Source organism: Acomys minous (genome assembly GCF_964271855.1).
Source record: "Acomys minous genome assembly, chromosome: 16".
NCBI classification, from domain to species: domain Eukaryota; kingdom Metazoa; phylum Chordata; class Mammalia; order Rodentia; family Muridae; genus Acomys; species Acomys minous.
Window position 1 is genome coordinate 31,092,722 of NC_140498.1, and position 21,934 is coordinate 31,114,655.

General features: G+C 37.7%; 1 long non-coding RNA gene across 1 annotated transcript in view; it reads left to right on the forward strand.

Moving 5' to 3' along the window:
* LOC311585729 overlaps positions 1 to 21,934 on the forward strand; it is an 853,274-nt gene that overhangs the window by 757,641 nt on the left and 73,699 nt on the right. The window contains exon 5 of the long non-coding RNA XR_014775320.1: positions 7,284 to 7,350. This is a non-coding gene — a long non-coding RNA (uncharacterized lncRNA). The remainder of the gene's footprint in view (positions 1 to 7,283; positions 7,351 to 21,934) is intronic.

A 21,934-nucleotide genomic window follows, 5' to 3' on the forward strand; every position in this document is an offset into this window, starting at 1 on the left:
AAGGTGCAAGCAGTGCTTCATGTAACTGAGAAAACACCATTTTGTTTGACTTGCCATAAATAGATCCAGAATTTTAAACAATGTCTCATCAAGTTTCTCTTTCCTTCTCTCTCAGTTCTTTCTCATGATCCCGTTACTCAGTCACTCAGATTATATATATATTCTAGGAAAATTTCTCTGTGTAACAGGAAATGATGACAGCCTAGGAGTTGCTGTTAAAACTGATGAGCCTAGATAATGAAAATTAGCTCAACTTCACAGCTTCTATACAGTGAAACATAAGCTGAAGTGGCTGCACATCTCTGCCTGTCAGCCAGCTGGGGCTGCCACAGTCAAACCTCAGCCAGGGTGTTCTAAGCAGGACGAATGGATTTTTCTTACAGTTGTGAAGTTTTGAAGCCCAGTTTAAGCCCAGCTGACTCTTGATGAAACTCATCTCTCTCTCCTTCCCGATATCCTCTCCCTCCTCCCATCCCCTCTCCTCCCTCATCCCCTTTCCCTCCTCCTATTCCCTCTCCCTCTTCCCATTCCCTCCTCCCATCCTATCGCCCTCATCCCATACCCTCTCCCTCCTCCCATGCCCTCTCCCTCCTCGCATCCCCTCTCTTTCCCATCCCCTGTCCTTCCTCCCATCCCATTCCTCCTCCCATTCCCTCCTCCATCCCATCTCCCTCATCCCATGCCCTCTTCCTCCTCCCATCCCCTCTCCTTCCCCATGCTCTCTCCTTCATATCTCTTGCCTTGCAACTCAATCATATTTCGTGCTCAGTCTGCATGGTCCAGTTCTATGTCTTAAGCTGGATGTAGTTACTGATTTTATTCACCCAAATTCACTACATTGAGTGTGTCATTCTGTCCCTAGGTGACACTTTACCTTAGAAGAGATTAAACAATGGTTGTTTCATCAGCTATCTGGTTGGTACATTGAAGCAGTTTTTAAAAAGTTGGACAAATCTCCAAGGCTAAAATTAATATGGGAAATAATATCATATATTTAAAAGCAAGAAAAGAGATCAAATGCATCTGTTACAAATAACATGATGTGATGTCATGAAGGAGTCATGGTCACACAAATAAGATGGATAGTAATCACACTAGTAAAAGGCGATGCCTTCCGGATATAGTAAGATGACAGGGATAAGACGGATTCTTCAAATAGAAAATGAGAATTATTATGAGAAAATCTACAGTGATATCATCCGCAGATAGGAAACAATTAACTCCCTAAAATAAGTCATACCAGGAAGAAGATCATGAGAATTCAGTCTCTGAGGTGCAGGGGTTATGTTCAAGGGAATTGTTCAAAGGACACTATTGTATAATTTTTTGTATATTATATTTTTGAAGTAGGACCTTATTATGTACCCCAAAGTTGCTTTACAATCCTCCTGCCTCAGCTTCCCTAGTACTATGATTATAGGATTATAACAAGATCATAAATACATAAAGGTTGAAATGGGAAATTTCCAATTGATGTGTCTGTGTATTTTATAGAGAAACAAAGAGGAAATCATTGCATTAAAAGGATGATGGAGTAAAGTATGGGCACAGACTGGGTCTTCAGAGTGGATATTGAAGCCAACTGGGATGATATAAAATTCTATCTAGAGGGGTCCTCCCTCAGCCCAAATCAGTATAATCAGGCCATGGAAGAAAGTATCAGGAAATAACATAATAATACTGCTGTATTTCCTCCTACTTTTACTTTATCTTTGAAGTTAATCATTGCTTCTTTAGGGAAACCTTACCTAAACCCTCTAGCACTAAATTATGCTGTGAGTACTGGCCTTTTAATGCATCAATCAATTATGCCATTCTGTTCATTACAAACTCTACGATGAAACTGAACAGTTGGCTTTCTCTTCATGAGACAATTAGCTTCTTTAGCCAATTTGAAGTCTATGCCTGTTTAGACTTCAGCAGGATAATTGGCTCATGAAATCTCGTATAAATGTTTGCTAATAGAATGAATAAATGAGAAGATAAACAAAACAAAGTGTAGGAGCAATCTCAAGAAACCTGAAGGATTTTCGAAACACTACATGAGTAAGGAGGCACAACACACTGAAACTTCTGGCCACTCTGATAGAAACTTGACAGTGCCAGGATTGCTAATACTTCTAGAATCTCTCTATTCTGAAGTCTTGAATAACAATTATATCTACCCAGAGCAAATCCAATAAAACAACCAGACTTTATTTTCTTTTAATTTTTCTCCTTTATTAATTTATTCTTGTTACATCTCAATGGTTATCCCATCCCTTGTATCCTCCCATTCTTCCCTCCCTCCCATTTTCCCCTTATTCCCTTCCCCTCTGACTGTTCCTGAGGGGGATTACCTCCCCCTGTATATGTTCATAGGGTATCAAGTCTCTTCTTGGTAACCTGCTGTCCTTCCTCTGAGTGCCACCAGGTCTCCCACTCCAGGGGACATGGTCAAAGGTGAGGCACCAGAGTATGTGAGAAAGTAATATCCCATTCTCCACTCTACTGTGGAGAGTGTTCTGTCCATTGGCTAGATCTGGGTAGAGGTTTAAGGTTTACCGCCTGTATTGTCCTTGGCTGGTGCCTTAGTTTGAGTGGGATCCCTGAGCCCAAATCTGCCTATCATAATGTTCTACTTGTAGGCTTCTACAAGTAGATCCTTCTCTGGATCCTTCTACTTTGCCATTCTCCCATGCTTCTCTCATCTAGTGTCCCACTAGAATGTCCTCCCCTCTGTCTCAGTTTCCTGGTAAGTGAAGGCTTTCGTGAGACATGCCCCTTGGGCTAATATGCAGATATAAGTAAGTATATATCATTTGAGTCTTTCTGCTTCTGGGTTAACTCACTCATTATGATTATTTCTAGCTCAATCCAGAAATCAAAAAATTTAGGGAAGTACAGCATGTTCAATTCATCAGCATATAGTTAAGGTTACATATGTCAACCACATTTTCATAAAGTATAGGATAGCTAGTGGCATCATTTTATGTTCAGGGCGGAGCCTAATGGAAAAGAAAAGATAGAAAACATGGAGAGGGGGCAAAACATGGGGGAAAAGACCCAGATAGCAGGGGTATTTTCTGACTAAGTAGAAGAACCAGGTTATGATAGTATTTACTCATGTTTTCTCTTCAACCATGCATGCGTTCTGCATTTTATTTGGACAAAGAGTTTCTTTTTTATGTCTCTCATGTTGAGCTTGTGAGTTTGACAATATTGTTCAGGAGGAAAAGAATCACAAAGCATAGAATCTTTTCAAGCTGAAAAGTACATGCCACTGAGATTCAAATCCCATAGAATGTCACCCAGTTGCATTACAAAATAAAGGAAAAAAACTGTTTTTGTACTGAGTCTTCCTTCAATGAGTTTGCAATGAAAAGTAGTTCCTAGATATTAAACATCATGAGACAAGCACACACATCGCACACTCACACATTCCAGAAAAGACTGAAGTAAGCAGCTATGACGCTGACTCCACAATGAGTTGCTGGGCTCCATCGGAACCATCACTTTCAGTATTGGGTTCACATAAAATAAATACTAGTTGCTCCCACCATGCTACCAAGTAAAGCTTACAGTCCAACCGTAGACCTTGACCAAATGATGGAGCAATATTTAAGGGTATTTAATACTTAAGCAATATTTTAGCAATATTTAGGAGCAAGTACATAAAATTATTTCTGTTTGAACCCTATTCATGTTTAGTTGGGATTATTTTGCTAAGGAATCATTAAACACACTTTGTCAGAAATTCCAAACATAGATTTGAGTATATTACAATTTTAATAATAATCTATTAAAAAATACCTACCATTTTTTGTGTTAGTTGTTATTTTAGTAAGTAACAAAGTAGGAATCAATGAAAATTAAATGTATGATCAAACAAAATAATTATATTAAATACTTTATTTGATGGTATTTTATGCTGAAAGTACAGTTGGAGTAGCATATTCAGTATTTAACCTTGTACTTGTGAATTTGAACTAGGTTCTGTGCTGCACATTGTTCAAAAGTTTGGGACATTGACACTGTTCTGGGCTTTTTACTGAGCTGAGACTTCTCCTTTGACTTTGACGTTTATTGGAAGCCAAGTTGACTCACTAATAGTATCACTGGCTGTAGTTTTTCAACATGGCATTGAGGGTCACAGGGTTACAGAATTCGATTTCTCTGATGTCCATTGCAGTCTATCAGCCCCCACGTGAACTGACTCTGTTGTGTTGTCCAGGACATTTTTGTTTTCTTTAGTGGAAAGAATAGAGTTCCTGCTTGTGACAGTTGGCTCAGGGAATGTGGTTAGGCTTTTGTTGGACTAGAATCTAAGTAGTATAATAATACCTGTGTTTACAAAGTGAATCAGTGTTAAAGCATCACAGACTTTTTTTTATCTGTTCATCACATGTGCTTATACTGAGTTTGAATAGCTCTCTGTGTCTCTGCATGTTTACTTCTTTTGATTCCTTAATTAAATTAACTTAGTGTGGTGTGTTTGTGTTTGTGTGTGCATGCGTGCATGTGTGTGTGTGTGTGTGTGTGTGTGTGTGTGTGTTTCTATGCCATGGCAAACATATACATGTCAGTGGACAATTTGTGGGAGTTGGTCAAGCTTTTTACCATGTAAGTTTTATCGTGGTGCTGATGAATGTAGACCGTTATGTATGACAGCAAATGCCTGTTCCCACTCTGCCATCTCATCAGGCTTGAATGTGTTTTGAGACAGCATTTCACTGTGTGGCCTATATTGACCCAGAAACTCACTGTGTAGCCCAAAAATGGTTGCACTGAAACTTTTCAAACCTATGAAACTTCAAGGTCTAGTCCCTCAAATGCTGATATTTATAAACATGAACTACCATGTCCAGTTGATTCTTTCTTCACGTGATTAATTGTTTTTACTCATAAAAATGCATTAATTACATCTAAGATGTAGTTTTCCTGTGTAAATAATAGACATAAAGAAGATCAGATAACTACTCACAGAGATTATCATGTGCATCTTTGTGGAGTTATTCAGTTTTACGTGAGTAAAACACAGAGCAATGACTGGGTGAAAGAAGGGCACTGTGTTGGAAATCAGAAAGCAAGGTTAAAATTGCACATAGTTATTACCTACAAAATATAATATTTTTATTGCCTCTGGATGAAGATAGCAGTCACTGGTATATCCATTCAAAATATATTTGCCAGAAATATCTGCTTGTAAAATCCTTAGATGATTGTTAAAGAGTAAATCAAGCATACCAAGATATCTGCACCTCTAGGAAATTGTTTGTAAAACATCATTTAAAACAGTTGTTGGCATCTGTTTCCTTTATATAAATATAAGGAATTTCTTGTTTGTTTTTTAGTTTTAAGTTTCATAACAAATATGTTATATTTTAATTTTTCTTATGGGGTGTTGATATTGAAACGATTATCTCCAATATTGTTGGTTCGGGAAATCTGGTATAGATTGTGAGATTATATGATGTTTTGCCAATGTGGTTAAGTCAGTTTCTCTGTCATTATATCAAATCCCTTTTATTCTTCACAAATCCTCCATCTCAGAGGTCAGCTGTTTGATGGTGTGATTGGAATCCCAGAAGCCTCAGAGATAACATGTATTTGGAGGCAGGTGTTTTATTTAACCTTGGATGATTCAATCTTTTATGACTTGGTTAGATGACAATCACTGAACCATGAAATTTCATGTATCTCTGTGGCTATTGTTTTATAAATAAAATCATTGAAGGGAGTTTCATTGTAGTAAGAGCAGATAGTAAAACATACTCGATAAAGAACTTGGTGCACTGTAGAAGGGCAGCTTTTGTAAATACAAAACAGAATTATTGTTATTTGAATATATTCCAATTATTCTTAATATCCTCCCCTTTAAACTACTTTCTTGCATCCACATATAAACTAGAAAAGACACTCTTTTGAACCACAGCTCAAAATTCTAAAGGGCCATGAAATATTAATCTCATTAGTAAATGGTGCTAATAAGTAAGACTTCTGTGAATGTAGGAGCCCTTGTCTTTAAATCCTTTGGTCACAAAGTTAAAATAATAATCATTCAAAGGCCTTAACTGTCTTCAAGAATGAGGTTATATTTGGATGAATGCAACCTGAAGGATAACTCAGGATACAAGGACGTTATCTCTGCCTCATCTGCCCTGAGGTTCTGATGGAGAAATCAAATTGTACATGTGTCTGCAAAATCTTGCTAGGCTGGTTTAATAATAAAGAAAGAAGGAATAAATAATGGGAGAGGATGAGGGAAGGATAATTAGTGTCTCTGAACGTTCTGATTATCCACAGAGCAGGCAACAAGACTAGGAAATCCTTCCAAATTTTTCAAGCATATATATCAAAGTTGTAAGATGAGACAAAAAAAATGTCAGGATTTATCTGTACTTATCATTTTTGTTACTATTGCTGTGGTGAAATACCATGACCAAAAGCAACTTGGAGAGGATTTATTTTGCATCTCCGGTGGCAGTGAAAGCAGCGACTCAAACAAGATGGGAACACAGAGGCAAGATTGAGGCAGAGAACACGAAGAGGTGTTGTTTTCTAGCTTGCTTTTTATGGATTTCTCATCCTGCTTTCTTGTAGAACCCATGAAAAATGCTGGACCTTGAGATTTGGAAGAACAAAGGGAGACATTGTTTGGGTTTTCCAGGCTGGGGTCGAAGGACCACTGGGGAGGGAGGAGAAGAAGGAGGAAGCAAGACACGATTGGAGGAGAAGGCAGACCTGTGTGTCATGGGTTAGTGGGTACATGGCGGCTGTGTCAGTGTGGATGGAGGAGATGGAGAACATTAACACATATTCTTGGATCATAGAGGGGAGATAGCCTGAGAGGGGCTGGGCGGTAAAGTTGGTTTAGAAGGTTAATATCTGCCGTGCCCCAGGTAAAGGCTTGTTTTAAAAAAAAATACAGCAGGTATCTGTGTCTTTATTTGATTGCTAATGAGTTAGAGAATACCACCATAATAATTATAGCCTAATAATAAATGGTTATAAGGAATACCATTTAAATCAACAATAATAAAAAAGCAATGTTAAGATACTTCTCCCCCAGGATATCATAGCCACTCACTTCTAGCTCTTTGCTTGTCTAAGCAATCCTATGGAGAGCATCCACTCTTATCCTTATTGTGAAATAAGAAGCCTTACAAATGAATGGAATGTAGTTTATTTTTATTACCATAATATATTATTAAGATAATTTTTGACAATTTATTCTGAAGTCAGTACTTCTGAAGTACTTGTAACACTCACAATATTTATCCCCTTCTTTCTCCTGTTTCTAGGAGGCACAGACAACTCATTTTGAAGATCCTCAAATTTCTACCCTATCCACAGCAGAGGGCGATCTAGGTAGGAACTGCATGGTTTGTTACTATCTATTGAAATGCTTGCTTGAACAAAGGTACTTATTCACCATATCAGTATTGAGCATGCTTGAAGGGATCAAAACACCACATATAGTACATTATTTGCCCCTAAGTAAATCAAACAAAACCAAATACTTAAAATTATGAAAAACAAATGATGAACTGTTAAGTGGGTAAAGAGAGGAGTACACATTTGCAAGAAAAGCAATAGAAAAGACACTTTCTGAGGAAAGGAGACTTTGAACTTTTCGTCTTATATAACAAATTAAAAAATAAATAAATCCTAAAGTCAGTTTCAGAAATGATAAATCACAAACCCATGTTTGGAAAGAATATTTTTCATTCATTGTTGTAATTAGTAAAGAAGCTTTTGAAGGTTTATGAACCCCAATGGATTGGGAAATATGATTTTGCTTGGGACTGTTATTTTTATAGAGAGACAAACAATATGAAATTAGTTACAATGTGAACTAATGTAAAGTGCATAGCATGCATCTGATTTTTGGTAAAAATTTATGAGCAGAATTAATTTAGGTCAGAGAATTACCTACACAAATACTTTCTGTTATTGAATAATGTTGGAAATGATGAGACATAATAGGTAAAAGGATGAACAGCCAATCAAAGCTAGGTATCCAGGCTATAAAATTTGTTCTTGAAATACTATAGCTTATTGAGGGTATGTAGGTGAGATTTGTTAAAGGAAGGTAGTAAGCAAACAGAATGGCTGAGAAGGCGCTGTTGTAGAGAACAGAGAGGAGATGCTAGTTCCCTGTCAAGACCCTTTAGTTTGAGTTCTTCAGCAGACTCAGAGAAGCCTCCAGCTGCCAGTTCTGTTACATGTTTGTGGGCTTTTCTGAAGCCCAAATGAAGGCCTCTCTAAACTCAGATGCAACAGAGCTGGGAGTTCAAACTCCAATGAAGGACTGTCCAGCAATGGCTTGTAGAGCTTGCTTTGAAATTTCCCAAACATCAATTTTCTTGGTCTAGACTAGTCTTTAGAGCAGTGGTTCTCAATGGTGGGTCGTGACACCTTCACAAGGGTCACCTAAGGCCACTAAAAAACATAGATATTTACATTATGACTAATAACATATCAAAATTACAGTTACGAAGTAGCAGCAAGAATAATTTTATGTTTGTTGGTCACCACAAGACGAAGAATTGTCTTCATCTAAGACTTTCTTCGTTAAATTGTCTTCATTGAAGAGCTATCTTCATTTAAGACAGCTATCAGCTGATAGCATTATAAAGGTCCGGAACTCCTGCTTTAGAGTGTCTCTGCAGGATTGTATTTCATTGGCCATCGGTGGAGCCTTTATCATTGTCATCTACCTTAACATGACTCATTGCCAAGTTTCCTTCTCACTACTTTTTCTATTGTCTTCCTATGAAATATTACTACTCATGTCAAAAATTCACAGTAAGCCTTGGGAAAAAAACCTAAATGAGTAAGTATCCACAATCAGAAAAATACGCCCGAAAGGAAACACTGATAGAAGAATGTTCTACTGTGCACATGACAGGCCTGGAAAAGGCATAAATAAGAAGTGTTCTGCGTGGCTGATTGGACCAGATGTCTGGCAGAGACTTCATTGGTGGCAGAGTGAAAATAAAGAATACTGTAGCAAATTAAGAACAACTCATTACATATCAAATAGCAGAAGGGCAAAGTAGAAAAGGAATAAGGTGGTAGAGAATTGACTCTAAATGTATATTTTATAGATCTAATATGACTGTAACAGATGAGAAAATAAAATCTATCCTAGAAGCTGGTAGGAACAGAAAAGGGAGTTCTCTATCAGAATACAAACCTAAAATCTGTCTGATCCCCAAGACACACTTAAGAGTGATGCTTCACGAGCCTCAATAAGTCATGAGAGACACGACTCACATAGGGCTGAGCACTACACACAGTCACTTATTCTCAGGGATTTCAGCTCTTATAAGTCTTTGCTTTAACCAACGAACTATTGATAGTTAATGATGACTGAAAAGGGGCAGTCATGGGCAGTTGATCATTGGGGGAAGGGACACTTGTTTTTCTCTTGATATAAGGTCACTAGAAGGCTGTCTATGCCCCAGGGAATATCTCCACACTAACATTTTAAAGGCTCTGATGGATGCAGTGAGTTTTGCGTTATCTTTGTTGTTGTTATTGTTTGTTTGTTGTTTTTTAACGCATGAAGAAGTTGGGAACAGGACATGTTGGAGAAGAGGAGGAGGAAAATAGGGATTTGTATGCTCTTAATGCATTGTATACAGTTATGAAAATGTCAAAGGATAAACAATAACGTTTTTATAAGGCAATCATGCTCATTTTAGAAGCTTACAATCATACCTCTGAAAAAGGAATAACAATGCCAAGCATATGCTTCATTAGAATTAACCAGAGATGCCTGTTTTGTTTTGCATCAAGTTCATTGCTCTGAGTTCCCATCACATAAGCCACAGCAGTCCTTTTCCACTTTACCCGACAAGGGACCAGTGGGCAGACTGCAGGTGCTGTCTTTCCTACTGAAATCCATGCGGGCACTGGCAAGGCAGGTCAGGATGCTAGGCCAAATTTCATGGGCATCTGCATTCAGGAATCTCTACTCTATGGACTCCCTATCTCAAACCCTGTTATTAACGTGGATGCTAGCACCTGCCAGTTAATGGGTACTTCATGTCACTAGGTGACTCAATCATTAGCTTAAAGAACTCCATCCAAATAATAAGTTTGGTGGATTGAATCTCTGTGCAGCTCTTTTTTTTTTCAAGAACAAAGCAGCCACATGGTAAATTTATTTTGTGTGCTTCCTGTTTACTGCATAAGACAAGATGAATTCTAGTAATGCCAAAGGGAGGGATTGAATCATTTATTAAGTGCAGTCTTGGACAGGTGTCTCAAATGTCAATTCTAGGATTTAATCTAAACTAATCTTCGCAAAAGTTAGATTTAATGGAAATGAGCACCCAGAGGAATTCAATGTGCAGGTTAGCTGGATGCTTAAATCTCAAATACTGCCGTTAATGACAATCTTTTAAATAAACTCTCTACTTGGCTGTTATCCTCCTGTGCTCTGAGGTAAAAAGTATTTGGAAAATTGAAGCTGGCTTACTGGTAGGTAGGATTTATGCTAAACAAGTTGTTTTTTATCTTTATGCCAGGCGTTGGCATATAGTCAGCTAATTTCCTTCTTTCTTTAGTTATTTTTGCTTTGTTTGTTCTTTTGTTTTTCAAGAAAGAGTTTCTCTTTCTATCCCTGACTGTCCTGGAACTCACTGGCTAGAGGAGGCTGGCTTCAAACTCATGGATAGCCCTGCCTCATGTTGCCACGAGCTAGAATTAGAGCATATGCCAGTGCATACAGCTTGCCTTTCTTTGTTTTTTTCTGTTTCTTTGTTTCGTTACTCCTCTCTCTTTCTCTGTCTCTCTCTCTCTCTCTCTCTCTGTCTCTCTGTCTCTCTCTCTCTCTCTGTCTCTCTCTCTCTGTCTCTCTCTCTCTCTGTCTCTCTGTCTCTCTCTCTGTCTCTCTGTCTCTCTGTCTCTCTCTCTGTCTCTCTCTCTCTCTCTCTCTCTCTCTCTCTCTCTCTCTCTCTCTCTCTCTCTCTCTCCCTCTCTTCCTTCATGCCTTTCTTTCTATAAACAGTTTCCCTTGCTCCTCCCAGTTGCTCCGTACCTCCACACACCCATCCAGATCCACCCACTTTGTTTCTCATAGAGAACAGACCAGTCATCTGTGGAATAATAATAAAATAAGATTCCATGCATTGAATTATGATAAAACAAGCAAACAGCCCAAGAAAATGCAGAAGCAGTAGATAAAGACAGAGACCAAACCGTTCACGTAGTCAGATATTCCCACCCCCCAAAAAATACTTAATTGGACATAATAATATATACACAATAGAAACCCTTCCTACCTCCTCTTCCACAGTGTCCCCTGAGTCCTGAGAAGAGAGATTGGATGAAGATATCCTACTTAGGACCAAGTGTTCCAACTTCTCTCATTCTCCGCAAAACCTTTAACATGGGTCTCTTTCTTCATACTTACCTGTTGCTAGAGGGAAGCTTTCTTATGATGGCAGATTAAACCACTGATCTGTAAGCATAGATGATTGTCGTTAGGAGTTATTTTATTGCTACTTAAAAAAAACCGGTAATATGTACTTTTACCCTAGTGCCCAGGCTTAAGCAACATCAAGTATGGGTTACATTCCTTGCAGTGGTCCTGAAGTCAAATCAGATATTAGTCGGTTAATTCCATCAAGCTTTGTGCCACCACTACACTAGTATATCTGGCAGTCAGACTATCATTGTTGATTACAGGTTTTGTGGCTGGTTTTTGTTTACATTTCTTCTTTGGTAGCCTAGAGAGAGTAGCTTCTTGTACCAAAGATGCTACCATGTAGGTGTGAGGGCTCTGCGGGCACCATCTTAACTTCGGTATGATCAATGAGTAGTGTAAGGTTTTGTCCTCAGCCACGGGTCTGCTTTCAGTTTGTGGAGACCAACCTATAGTCCTGGCAGTAGCCTGGTTTGTTTAGGAATTCTCATAGGGCAAAAATTCAATTATACCTAACCCATTCCTAGTCCTGGGAGCTCCCTTTGATGAAAAGAGATGCCATATTAGGGCTTTGTCTAACCCAATATATGGCAATTTCATTTGGATCTTCATATATGTATATAATTTAGCAAGTTTGTACTCCATTAGGTTTTCATATTACCTCTTATATAGCACCTGGTTTTTCTTGTCTTCCCCTGTATTCATTTATTTGTCTCACTCTTCCTTCCCTCTCTGCTTGATCCTACCACTCAAGACCACCCCAATGCATCCAATAAGTATCTATTCTATGTCTCTCTCCTAGGGAGATCTATCTGTCTCCCACCTGCAATCACTTACTATTTACCCAAACTTTGTGATTCTATGGATTGCAGCTTGTTTACCATTGACTTAAAAGATAATATCCACATATAAGTGACTGCATACCCTATATGTCTTTTGGGGGTCTGGGTTATGTCACTCAGGATAATTTATTTTCCTACTTTAATCCACTAATCTGCACATTTCATTAATGGCTGAGTAATATCCCATTGTGGGAATGTACATTTTATTTATTCATTCATCTGTTAGAGCCTGTATAGGTTGCTTCAAGTTTTTGGGCTATTATGAACAGTGCATTAATGAACATGTGTGAACAATTGTGTCTGTGGTAGGGTGAAGCAGTATTGCTAGATTTGAGCTAAGTTGAATCCCATATTCCTGAGGATCTGCCACACTGCTTTCTATGGTAGCTGTACAGGTTTGCATTCCCACCAGCAATGGATAAGTGTTCCCCTAGTCTTTAATTTCACCAGCATGAGCTGTCACTTACATTATTGATCTTATTCATTCTGATGTTTGTAAGAAGAAATCTCTTAACTAGTTTTGATTTGCATTTCCCTGATAATTAATGGTATTGAAAAGTGCTTTAACCGTTTATCAGCCATTTGAGTTTCTTCTTTTGAGAATTCTTTGTTGAGATCTGTACCCCATTTTAAGGTTTTCCTGATACATAGTGTTTTGAGTTCCTTACATGTTTGTATATCAGCCATGAATTGGATGTGTGGTTGGTTAAAATGATTTGTCCAAATGATGTTGTTCTTATGGAATCCTTTCTGTTTCATGAATTCCTATTTATTAATTGTTGATTTCAGTGTCTGTGGAACAGTGTTCTGTTCAGAAAGTCTTCTCTTGTGACAACATGTTCAAGGATATTGCTCACTTTCTTTTATGTCAGGTTCAGTGTATCTGGTTGTATGTTGTGGTCTTTGGTCTTTTGAAGCTGATTTTGTGATGGGTGCAACTATTCTCATTCATCCAGATGCAGCCATCCTGTTTGATCAGCACCAGTTGTTGCAGATGCTCTTTTTCCAGTGCGTATTTCTGGTTCTATGTCCACGGCTGTGTGAATTTATTTGATTCCACTGGTCAAAGTGTTTGATTTTTGTGCTGATACCTAGCTGTTTTCATTAGTATAGTTCTATAATACAATTTGAGTTTAGGGATGGTAATACCTCCAGAAGTTCTTTTATAATTCAAGAATGATTATCTACCTCAGTTTTTTTGTGTTTCAATATGACTCTGAAAATTAACTTTTAGAGATTTGTGAAGAATTGTGTTGAAATTTGATGGAAATTGCATTTAATCTGAAGATTGATTTTGGTAGGATTGATATTATTACTATATTGTTTCTACCAGTCCATAATAGTAAATAATGTCATCATATATCTAAGACCTACTATAGCCTTTGGTGTCTGTAATGCTTCAAGAGAGTTGGTACACATAAGAAATGCTTCTAACTATAATATTCTGATATATATACATATATGTACATATGTATATATATATATATAGGAATATAACATATGATACAAACTGATAAAATTTAAAAGTGACAAAGAAAAACTATAAAATTAACTGGCACACATCAATTATAAATATTGACAGCCCCCAAAAAGTACAGATTTATCTGCCACAGAATGTAATATGTAAAATAAGCTGAAGAATGTATTTCTTATAAAATGAGGAGAAGGTTTTAGTTGGAATTTCACTCCTTTTATACATACATACATACAAATACATAGTAATTAAAAACCAGGATTTTAATAGCTCACAGTTAAATTAAAAGCCATACAGCCAGATTGGGAAAAAGCTGAGATTATGTACGATATGTGGACATTGATCCAGATTAGTTTTCTAGAGAGATAGTGTAGTGGAAATACTATGGATCACTTATATAATCTTGGAAATATATTGTCAGCATATTTATGTATTAATATTGTAGAAACCTAGTTAGCACAATTCAATTGTTTCTAATAATCTATTCAATATTATAAAGTCCAAAGACTATATATAAAACTGGTGCAAATTTTAAAAGATCACAACTCAGACAGCCTATATTTGGTTAGGGACTGAGCGGGCAGCCTCTCCATGGGACTCTCTGACTGGCACGTACAACACACCCACTGCTCTGTTTCCTGCGAAGAGAGATTTCAAGACATTTTAGTAACAGCTTGATCCCTCTTTTCCTCCCTAGGAACTTATTTTAATAGTAACATTAACAAGACACGCTGAGACTGTTTGGTAATGTAAGAGAGCTACTAGTGAGAAACCTTACGATAGGTCATAGAGCCTGGTGATCTCAAACAACAACAACAACAACAACAACAAAAAAAAAAAAAAAAAAAAAGAAAGAAAATCATTAAGGTGAAAGAAAAAAGTAAAATAAGCCTAGGAGATAACACTTTCGGCACTGCTAAATTTACGAAATAATTTTCCTTCTCTTCCACCCCCCTTCTTTCCCTTCTATCCTCTCTTCCTCTTTTCTGCCATTTCCTCATCTTTCCTCTTCATCCCCTCCTCTCTCTTTCTCCTCCTGCCCCTCTCTTTATATATAGAGAAAGTAACTATATTATACACACACCGGTGTGTGTGTGTTTGTGTGTCTGTATTCCTAAAATTCCAAATATCTGCATTGTAATAAAATATTCCATCTTCTGGACTGTGGCCAGCATCTTTTTCTGTGAAAATCTACACCTTATTTTTTTTTATCTTTGTAGATTTTGCAGTCTCCTTTGCAACTATTCCATACTGTCATATTCTGAATGGAGTCCTAAACAATGATATAATGAGGTACTGTGTTCCAGTAACACTTTATTTATAAAACAGGCAGTTTAGTTGCCAATCATAGAATAGTTAGTGAACTTTTACACAAATTATCTCTCTTTTCCACAACCACTAGTGGTATGAGTAATATATTTTGGTATAATTCTCAAAGGATAGATTTATTTACTGTGTATGTTATCAACATTTATATATAAGAGGTAATGATTTCTAAATAAATATTTTACTATATCCTATTTCATATGTCCAGTGCCTCATATATCTGGTCTTATCTAACCCTGGGATTAGTATCTTAAATTTGATGTATTCTATATTTCATAGAGATTTGAAAATAATCTTAATAAATTATTGGGTTAGGGTATGTCTCTTTGATTAATAATGCAATAGGTGTTAAAAGCTGACCCGAGGAATGGAATCACACCACACCACAGATCCGCTTAAGAGGTTTAATAGAGGAATACAGAGAGTTTCTCCTAAGACACACATGGTGGGGAGAGAGAGAGAAAGAGAGAGAGAGAGAGAGAGAGAGAGACAGAGAGAGAGAGAGAGAGAGAGAGAGAGAGAGAGAGAGAGAGAGAGAGAGACAGAGACAGAGAGACAGAGAGAGAGACAGAGAGAGAGAGAGACAGAGAGAGAGAGAGAGAGAGGGACAAGAGGAATTCCCTTTATAAACTATGTAGCGCACATACTCAGGAGGTACATATGCATGCGCAGAAGGTGCACAGGTGACAGGTGGCTTGACTCCTGCTGGCCAGGTGGTGTAGGCTGTTTTCTGCCATCATCAGGACCTTCACGGGTGATGCGTTGTTGTCTGATTACTAACAAGAGGTGCTTTCCACTAACATTATTTCTACTCTACTTAAGTGGCAATGAGATCTCAGTGATATCAGATAATTCTTGACCACTCTCTAGCTGCTAAAAATAATCACGTGTTGATATTTTAAAGACTAAATTACAGTAGATCTCATTTTACTCCGCTAATTAGAGACTTAGACAGTGGTATCAGACTCTGGTTTTGGTTGAAAGAGATAAGAAAAAGCCCATTTAACAACTCATTAGGAAAGTGTCTGTCCATGTTTTTAAAAGGAAAAGGTGCATGGGGAGACATCTCTTGCTATTCTTTTTCTTCCTGCTTGGGATGTAACTATGTGAGAAATCCAGTCTTGGGACTGCTCCAAATATTTCAGATGCAGGAGAAATGCCAAGAGAAACTTGGGGAAAGCAAACAGTTTCCTGGCATTATCAAATCCCCAAAATAGTCCCGGGACATCTCTTTTCTAGCATTCCCGCTACAGAAGGGAGTATATCCATGCAGTGAAGGCCACTTCTGGGGAAATGGGCTTTTCTTCTTACTCATGGACATTTGAATGAGTTTCAAGAGAATAATAGTTTCTATTGTTTTGGTGGACCAAAGAGCAGGGCCCAGAACCAGAAGCCATATGGAAGTTTCTCATTTTTATCTTAAATAATATGAACCGGGACCTGAGAACAATCATTAGCTGCTTACATCCAACCAATCCTGAAAGCTGGTAGAGGTTCATATGCCTGATGTCTGGAAAGATCCTGTAGTGTCTATATGAAACTATCCAATCACTTTATAACTGAAAATGGAGAATTTATGAAATACATCACATTAGTTGTTTTAGAAAACAAAGGCCTCACTTTTGAAAACAATATTCTGGAACATCAATGACACTTTACTCTTCCTATGACAGCCATGTGAAAAGGAATCACTTCTTAAGCAGCACAATTGTGAGGAAATGAAACAGAAAGAAATATGTTGTCACGAATTTGCTCTTACTTTTTATCCTCCAAGGAGATGACCTTAGAACAAGGTAGCAGTGGCAATAACTTTAAAATGAGATCATCATTATTAGCTAAGGTCAGAAAAATATTTTATGTAGTTTTAGAAAATTTCATAGATACATACAATGTATTTTGATCATATTTGATCCTACCATTACTCTTGAATCCAAACCTCGAGATTCCCTACACACACACACACACACACACACACACACACACACACACACACATACACCTTTTTCTCATTCACTAGCCCAATAAGACCAATATTGCTGTAACTTTGTGCATGGATATAAGGCCACACAATAGAGCATGATCACCCTACCAGGGCTCTTATCCATGAAGAAAACTAAGAGTAATTGCTTCTCAGCTTCTGGTAGAGCCTCTTGGATCCATGCAGAAATGTTGATTGGGTTGACCTGATTATTTAAATATAAGTATAAATATTTGTGTTGAAGCCAATGGTTAAGGTGTAGGCTACTGTCATTGTTTATAAAGCGACAGAGAAGGAGGTATGTTTGCCATTTAACCTCAATGTGTTTTAAGTATTCCTGCAAGGTAAATATCCTCTTATCTTCACAAAGAAATACATCCTAACAGGGGACGATGTATTCCTTAGATCCCATACATGGAAGAAACATTTCACAAAGTCTGAGTTGTTTGTGCTTTTACACCATTAGAAGAATTTGAGGAGGCCACATGGATTAGGTTGGATTTGGAGATTTACCGATGTCGTTAACATGAAGGGGAGCTTGAAAAAAATATCTGAATTAGAATAAAGATCACTGTCTCTTTTGAATGTCATTCCTTTTGAAGATATATGGCATCACCTGCTTCTTTAATGCCGTTAGAGCTTGCTTGGACATTTGCGTGTGGGAGGGACAATGAGCATTTGCCGCAGAATCGTTCTGTCTGTGACTTTTTCAGCACCATCTGGATTCCTGCGTTTTTCTCTGACTGTCTATTCAGAATTCAGAAGGAGAATTAGATTTAAAAAAAAAAATAGATGAAAGGATGTGAACATGCAACGGCAAAAGGAAGTGCTTTCTCACTCAACTCCCCCAGTTGAGCTGCTCCCTGATTAAAATACTAATACAACACAACTGGTCCAGAAAGTCCAAACGGAGGCCTGGGTGCTTGGAATGATCAAAGGCCTGTGTTATTCCTGCCTCCCCCTGTCAGCCGTAACTGAGCAATCCAAGCTCCCTGATTGGAAGAGCAAATTTCCTTTGTCCTGCACATGCTGTATTTATCCTTCCCGAATATCCACAGAACTCAGCAGGGATTTGGCTGAGAGACTAGGATCACTCCTTGCAGAAAAACTGGTAATAAATCTGGAGGCTTTGTAAAAGATCTGAAAGCTGCCTTCACAATTTGCCGGAGGAGGTGTGTATAGCCAGGAGGAAGGAGATTATGTAAACTACAGAGGAAAACTGGGGGAGCTTGGCAAGGGAGGGTCTAAGAAGGCTCTCTGCATATTCTTAGTGAAAGGTGGCTCCAGGTTCAGCTTGCAGTCTGAGGGCATCACCCTTTCCTTCCACCGCTGCAAGTCAAACAAGAGGTTTGCTCTCTGTTTTTCCTTGCCTCACAGGGGAAGTTTAAAGGAACCATTCTGCTTTTAATTTAGACAGCATGCATATAACATGAAGGCCCAGTTTCTCCTTGTCACGTCATGTTGCTTCCTGGCATTCATTTTGCACTATTCTCTAATCTGTCGTTTGAAAATTAGTATTTCTTTCAAAAACGTTTGAAGATATACTTTTTGGAACAGGTTTTGTATTTCGGGCTTCTGGGTATTTGGAGACATAAGGTTTGAATACCTTTAATTTTCATTTTACAAATATAGGGTCTAGTTTGCAGAAGACAGAAAATCCTGTAGTGAGTGGACAGGAGTCTCCAGCCAGGAGTTCTCTCTTCCGTGTGCTGACATGCACTGACTCTTGAGGACCAGTGCTGTAGGAAATAAGTGAGAAGATAAGGAAAGCAAAAACCCAGAAAAATAACCCAAGGAGGTCATTTCTCCCTTCCCATTTGCTTTTGGCATGGCCTTCCTATAACTAAATACATACCGTGTTTGCTTTAGTATGCCTCTCTACTTACAATATATATTCATGAGGCTTTTATTTTAAAAACCTCAATTTCATAAACAGCAGTGAAAACTTTTTCTAAATCTAATTTACCTGTGTCTGAAAATAAAACAGGAACTCTCACAGGGGTGTCTTTCTCTACAACCTTACAAAGAGAAACATTGTTTTCTGTTTACCCCTTCCCTGTGAAATGCTTCCTTTAATATTGCATTCTTGTAAAGCAGAGATTAAGAAACCAAACCATGTCCTTGGGGAGTGAGGGAAGCTAGGCCAGGATCTTCTCAAATAAACTGTATTAATCTGATACTTAGAGAGCTGCTTTGATAAGGGCAAAGACATAAGGGAGCTTTGGGTGTGAAGACCTCAACTTTTGTTAAGTTAGTCAAAGGATTATTCACTAATAACTGGAATGTTTTCTCTGAAACCTATCTCCCTCAGAGGAATTTCCCAGAACTCTATCAACATCACCAGACTTTCTCTCTTCTGTGGAAACACGATTTTTGACTACAACAAACAGAGAAAAGAACACAATAGTATTTGCATGAGATTCTGACAAAGTAGAGTCTCCCCTGGTTTCTTTAAAAAATCAAAAATTAAGAATCCTGCTAGGATATGAACACCAGTGTACCATGAATGAGGCTTTTACTGAAATTCCATTACGCTAGGACTGAGACAAGCAGGATTTCCCCCTTCAGAAAGGCTCAAGTATAGCAGTGTGTCAGATTAAAACTGATCAGGGAATGGTATTATTAGATTAATGAGATAATTAGCAAAATTCACAGCTGCACCCTTTGACAAACATGTTCGGAGCCTCTGAGCTAATGAGACAGACCATAAACTTTTCAAAAAATGAAATTTATAGAAGCATTTATTCAACTGATATTTATTGTGAATGCTGATTAGAAAAGCCTATGAATCCTAAAATACTACATTGCTGTAGATGGTAATCAGGGGCTGCCTTCCGAGTCTTGATTTGGGACTTCTTTATCCATAACTACATGCAAAAAATGTATTATATGTATGCTTTTATATGTACATCTATAGTTCAGTTGGAAGATATTTATTACTGGCTTTCATAATTGAACCGCTAATGAGGTGGTAGAATTGTAGCCATGCGTCTCTATCTGCCAAAATATAAATAAAAAATCTTGTTACTTTCAAAAGAAGTTATTTCTCTCTCTGTTTTTTTTTTCTTTCTTCCTTCTTTGTGAGGGCACATGAGACTAGTTTTTAAGAGGGTACATATTATTTCTGGGCATTTAAATATTCTTTCAAATATCTTCCTAATAAGGAAGTAAGGAATGTTCTCCTGTTGTCAAAAAGTGCAGCTGTGGGTTTTTCTAATTGCTCAATTAATCTAATGATACACGTTCCGTATCATTATCTAACTAACAAGTCTCAGCACCCGGGTTCTTGTCTTTCACGGCACTGTCTTGTTTGTTCTTTTGAAAATATTGACTTGTGAAGTTGTTTCTCTATACTTGTTTTAATTCAGTACCATAAGCCCCATGTTTCCCACTATGACTGGGTTGCGTTCTGAACCTGGAAAAATAGTGGTTTAGATGAGAGCGTCATCTCATTTAATGTTTTTTTTCTCCCTCATTTGAACTTCAGCTACCACAGTCCTAAGAGCACACAATATTTAAAAATGTTTTTTAAAAATAATATGTATATCTGAATAAAATGATCAATGTGCAAAAGGACAAATGGATACAGAAGATTTTCAGGCTAATCTAATATTATAAGCCCAGAAGTTTGCATGAAGTATACTTATTTATTTCTAATACAATATAAACTGAGTTGGAAAATAAATTGCTATGTGTTATTATAATTGGTTTTCAATTTGTTTATTTGTTTGTTTCAGAGGAAATTAGGAATCCAATTATTCATATCAGGTTCTCAAAACATTTCAGGACTAGAATTGCGTTTGTAGAGCTCTTTCCTTAGTATTATATACTATCCAGATCCCAAAATGGTGTAGCGTTACCAGATTTTCAGTGTCTGAAATGGGTGGGAAAACTGCTTCTCTTGTTAAGAGGTTCTTTGTCTTAATGACTAAGATGGACACTTTCTTCCTCACTGTCATTGGTTCTAACTTAATCTGACTCCTAGTACAGGCCAAGGACAGGGTCTGTCTAGTGTCCCTGCCCTGTAACTTCCAAGCTTGACCGTTACTTCTTTCTGTATTCCCAGCAAAGGCACTTACGAGTTGGACAAGAGACTCCAAGGACTCACCAGCAAGGAGTGTTGCCAAGTTGCCTTGCCATCTTGTCCCTTTTGTGCTGTGAAATGAAGAGCATCTCTCTGTCCCCTAGTTCTAGGCAATGCTGTACTTTATTTAAGTGCTGGTTTCGATCAACTTATGGATTTCCCTGTGAAATTCATCATTTCATTCCTAATTCCATTCCCATTGTCACAGCTTACCAAGTCTAATCTTTATCTTAGTTCCAAAGATAAATCAATAAACAATTCTTTTTTAAAAAAATTTTTATTAATTTATTCTTGTTACATCTCAATGGTTATCCCATCCCTTGTATCCTCCCATTCTTCCCTCCCTCCCATTTTCCCCTTATTCCCCTCCCCTATGACTGTTCCTGAGGGGGATTTCTTCCCCCTGTATATGCTCATAGGGTATCAAGTCTCTTCTTGGTAACCTGCTGTCCTTCCTCTGAGTGCCACTAGATCTCCCCTTCCAGGGGACATGGTCAAATGTGAGGCACCAGACTTCGTGAGAAAGTCAAAGTTCCACGTCATTTCTCACTCAATGCCATACACAGTTTACTATCCAAACTGGCGATAGTTCACCATTTTACATATTCAGCTTAGAGAAAAAAATGCTGAGAACTGCCTTGCCATTGAAGTGGCACACTGTTTAATATTAAACATTCAAATAACTAATTTCAATGAAAGTATATAATATATTATGCCCATAATTAGAAAAGTAAAATAATAAATATTAAAGAAAAGTAATAATAACCTTTAAAATGCTTTACTGTTTACTGTTAATAGAGTTAATAATGAC